Source organism: Nicotiana tomentosiformis, chromosome 5, assembly GCF_000390325.3.
Source record: "Nicotiana tomentosiformis chromosome 5, ASM39032v3, whole genome shotgun sequence".
In the NCBI taxonomy this organism is placed as follows: Eukaryota; Viridiplantae; Streptophyta; class Magnoliopsida; order Solanales; family Solanaceae; genus Nicotiana; species Nicotiana tomentosiformis.
In genome coordinates, this window is record NC_090816.1 from 123473686 (window position 1) to 123478923 (window position 5238).

At 32.1% G+C, this 5238-nt stretch overlaps 1 long non-coding RNA gene across 1 annotated transcript; it reads left to right on the top strand.

Annotated features, from left to right (window-relative positions):
* The first annotated feature begins 2144 nt into the window (after window positions 1-2144).
* On the top strand, window positions 2145-4279 carry LOC138891833 (uncharacterized). Its single transcript, XR_011408169.1, has 4 exons — window positions 2145-2205; window positions 2287-2356; window positions 2843-3007; window positions 4039-4279. It is a non-coding gene; the product is annotated as an uncharacterized lncRNA (long non-coding RNA).
* Window positions 4280-5238: the final 959 nt, after the last annotated feature.

Sequence of the window (5238 nt, forward strand, 5' to 3'; positions counted from 1 at the left end):
ATACGACAAACTACATGAAATCATTGTGGAGTTGAGATATACAACATTAAATAGATCATAATAAGTCAATTAACACTGAATAGTAAAATTCAGACTGCATTCAATATATATACATACATGCATCTCGAATAGAAAATTTCGATGGGAAAAGAGTCATTCATGCAAATTATATTATATAATGCAATAAATATACAATCCAAAAGGAAACAGAACCAACTCAGATGGAGAGTAAACTGTTATTTTCAGTCAATTGTATATAATTTAACATACAAATTTCAAACGTACTACACACATATATTCATGTACCTTGAATAGCAAATTTCGATGGGAAAAGAATTACTCATACAACATATATATGTAATGATAGATCATTCACTCCAATAAATTAAAACAGACACAACTCAGATGGAGAGTATACTGTTAATTCAAGTCACGCAAACATCATAATTAATAGCTCTAGTTCTATTGATCCAACATATATACTCAGATGGAAAGTAAGTACATGATATCAACTACTAGTAATTATACTCAGTAAGTTCATAATAAATTTATCCGATATGAAGGAAGACCTAAAGTCGGCACGTAAATTTATTATCTCACTATAAATAAATAGTGGAGACCATAGGGGTTAATTCCTATCACCACTTGATCACAACCACAAATTTTTCTCTAAGGATTAAGTTTTAAAATTCGAAAAAATGCCCCAAAACCCATCCAAACAGCTCAAATTTGATGTCAATCGGAGATCATAAAAGTCATGATCTCCAAAACTGCGATCAAATTGGAAAAGTTACGATTTTAAGGATTTTTAAGAATTTAAAATATGAGTTAAATTCTTTCCATATATCAATTATGTCAAATCAATATGTGTTACTATGTTTCAGATTTAACATAAATAAATCCGACATAAAGAATGACTTTTCATATTCAAATCACGTTTTAATCCCGCAAACCGCCAAAAAACCCATCTAAACGATCCCAACCTACCAAAAATACGACGTAATTCACTGTAACACAGTGAGTATTTCTTATCAGGTCATTTTTGATGGACCCACCAAATTTCAGGTTAATTGGAGATCATGAAATTCATGATGACCAAAACTAGACCAAATTCGGATTAATTGCTTCAGATAAATTTATAGATTAAATCAATGTGATTTACATTCTTTCCATATATCATATTAAGTTAAATCATCACGTATAATCGTGTTCCAGATTTAACACAATAAGACCGACATATAAAGAATAGTTTTTCATAGTAAAGCTTATTTAATCCAATAAACTATTTAAATCCCATATAAAAGATCTCGAAACACCGAAAAACACGTGATTCACTGCATAGCAGTGAGTGTTTCTCACCGGGTCATTTTTAATGGATCTACTAAATTTCAGGTCAATTGTAGTTCGTCAAATTCATGACCTCCAAATTCATGACCAAATTTAGAGATTAACAGTTTTAGGTATTCTCATTGTAACGACCCAACCGGTCGTTTCGACTTTTAGAACCCTGTTCCCCTAAATAAAACTCTCTGAATGTATTTTTAATGATTTATGACTTGAGGGGATGGTTGGTTCGGGATTTGGAAGTGTTTGGGTTGAAATCGGAACACTTGGTTCCTTAAGTTAGCCTTAAAAGGGCAAATTTGACTTCGGTCAACACTTTTAGAAAACGACCCCGGAATCGGAATTTTAAGGTTCCAGCAGGTTCGTATGTTAATAAGTGAACGAGTCATATTATAAGTGATGTAGGGTCTAAGGAGAGCCCTAAGTCTTAATCAAGTTGAAAATTACATGATAGACTAAAGTTCCAAATAAATACACACAAAAACCTAATTTTGGACAAGCATGCTTATATATATATATATATATATATATATATATATATATATATATATATATATATAAAGTAGTTATATGGTGGACAACCTATTAAATGAAAGATCTTCGAGTCTAGTTTCTAACGCTTTCGACCGTTAGTCATTTGGATATTTCTACAAGGACTTATGGACGTTTTAGTAAATGGTGGCCAGCAGGGCAAAACTTGTAATATGAGGTACAACCTGCACAGTGCAAGGTACAACTCGCTAAAGCACTTGTGCCTTTATAAGGCAGTCACGGGCAGCAGCCATTTTTGGGGATTTTCTTGAGCTAGGGATTGGTTCTTTCATGGTGGATTCGACCTTGGAGACGACTTAAGAATACAAGGTGAGTTTTTTTTGGATATTTTAAGTTAATAACATCCTATTAACACTAGTATTAACATCCTTCAATCTTTGAAATCCCTAGAAATCTTTCAAGTTGTTCAAGAACACCAAATTTTCCAAACATTGGAATATCAAGAAAAAGCTTCAAGAAGGTAATACTAATGCTTCAAGCTCATTTCTTATGAGTCGGTGAGAGTAATTCTAATATTTGTTTCAAGTTGTTATGGTTGGATAATTGATTTCATAAACTCTAGTTCATGTCATGAATAGTGTTCTTGAGAAAATGAGAAAAATATAAATAGTGTTATTAGAAATGAAATTAAAGGATGCAATGAACCTATGGAATCATATTCTAGTTTAGTTGGAAGTATTCAACTAAGTAATCACCAAATTGAATGTTTTGAAAATGTTGGTTAAGGAAGACGATGAATAGTAATTTGGCGGTGTTGGAAAATTAATGTAGTATCATTGATGACTTCAAATGGGTATTGAATGATAAGAGTAGAGTTGATTGTGCTAGTAAGTGAACCTATTAGACAATTTGAGCTGGAGGCTTGTAGCCAACTTGAGAGCCATAAATGGATATTGATAAATAGTTTTGAGTCATATTTTAATTGTAATTGGGATTGTAATTGTAGATATCAATTTGTTGGTGGCGTATGAGCATTTTACTCAATGTTACGATGTCGGAGGAGGATTAAAAGCTTGTGAATGTTAATAAAGCGAAAGCGAGTTTTGGAGCGTTGGGCGTCGGTCGAGTTATTTGAAAGGCTTGGGAGCCGGCTATGGAACTTCGGAGCGAGGTAAGTCTCTTGTCTAATCTTATGAGGGGGAAATTACCCCATAAGTGATTAAATTGGTTGCTAATTGTGGGTGCTACGTACACACGAGGTGACGAGAGTCCGTGCGTAGCTACTATTAATGCTAAAGTCCGGGTAGTTTAGGATACAAAGCATGAATTGCTTGTGTAAATTGTATTCTTTATTTAATTGAATTATTTGATACATAAATTGTGAATTGTTAGGAAATATAATAAAGATAAAAATTTCATATGCTTAATTTTCTGTTTAAATTAATTAACTGTTTAAAGAAATTGTTCATCCTCCCGAATTTATCTTATAATGAATATACTCTCCTTCCGGAGGTACATAAGAAAATGTTCTCCTTTCTTGTGGAGCGGGCCGAACGCCTCAGCTGGATAGATGCATCTATGGATCGTGCCGCACGTCTCTCGGCAGTGTACACGAAACTCTGGATCGGGCCGTACGACCTCGACAGAAATCGTGCTTAATAATAATAATAATAATAATAATAATAAATACACGATACTTGGACAGTTTATTACAGCTTGTAAAGCTATTTGATAAATTAGAAATTTATTGAAATTGAATTGCAGCTTGTAAAGCTATTTGATAAATTGAAAATTTATTGAAATTAAATTGCAGTTTGTAAAGCTATTTGATAAATTAAAAATTTATTGAAATTGAATTGCAGCTTGTAAAGCTATTTGATAAATTGAAAATTTTATTAAAATTTAAGGATTTAATTAATAGATTAGAAATTATTTGAATTGAAGGAATTTAATTAATATATTGAAAATTATTGGAATTGAAGGAATTTAATTACCTATGCTGGTACAATAATATTTTTGTTAACTCTATGAATCACGTTGATATAAATATTTCTATTTTCATGATTATTTAATATTATTGACCCATAGTGAGTGTCATAGTCGGCCATCTCGTCTCTACCTCTTCGAGATTAGACTTGATACTTACTGGGTACACGTTATTTTCGTACTCATACTGCACTTGCTGCACATTTTATTGTGCAGGTACATATATGTATAACGGCCTTGTGGGCGCAGAGGTGTGGTTAATAATTGTGGGGATATAGGTGAGCTGCATTCTATATTACAATCCGCAACTAATAGAGTCTCCTTCAGAGTTATTATATTTTCCTGTCTAATTTGTATTCTAGACAGATGCTGTATTTTATTTTAATTCCCTAGTAAATGCTCATGCACTTATGACACCGGGTTTTGGTATGATTATGGGTTGCACTGTATTGAATTTTTTTTTAAAAGATATTAGTACGTATTTGGTAAATGTCATCTTTTGCTATTTAATTGAGGGGAACAACTATGACTTCAAAAATATTAAAATGAGAATTTATTTAGTATTTATTGTTGGCTTGTCTAACAGCGGTGTCCGACGCCATCACAACCTATAGGTGAAATTGGGTCGTGACACTCATGGATTAAAATAAATATGATCATGCTTTCTATTATCCTTATAATTATTCTATGAGCACATGACATTGATTATGTCCTTATTTCGGGTAAGATACACAAAGTTTCCTCTTACATCAAATTGTCCTCCCGTTATATACACATGAGAATCCAAGATATTACTTTTCATCCTTTTGGATGGAATGCTTAATATCTCTTCTCTGAATATGTTTAGTGTTATTAGTATCCAATGGTAAATCTCATTTGGGTATATAAGACCTCCACCACAAACGTACACTAATCAGGGTCAATTTACACATGGTACATTGAGAAAATTAAATGACTCAAATAAATAGGCCACTTTAGTGGATCCTTTTTATTATCCATAACTCTCAATTCATGCATTAACATAATCGTACATGTGTAAAACTATTAAGAATTTTCAATTATTTCAAATAAATAAATCACCTTAGTGATAACATTTATTAATCATAAATTCTTAACATACATTTGATGTCATCTCACATATATAAAGCTTTAAGAATATTCAATGACTCCCAATAAATAAATTACTTTGGTAATACATATTTATTAATCATAAATTTTTAATTATACACTTTTTATATACAAGTGAGAGGAAAAGAGAGACAACAATCTCATGTCATTAGCTATATCCGTACGCTACTATCCCGGTTACAAATAAATAGTGGCCATGTAATTAGCCACATCCTAGCTACAGCCATGAAGCCAAAAGGTCATCTATTTTCACATAGTATATTTGCTCTCTTACGGGCCATAGGTCAT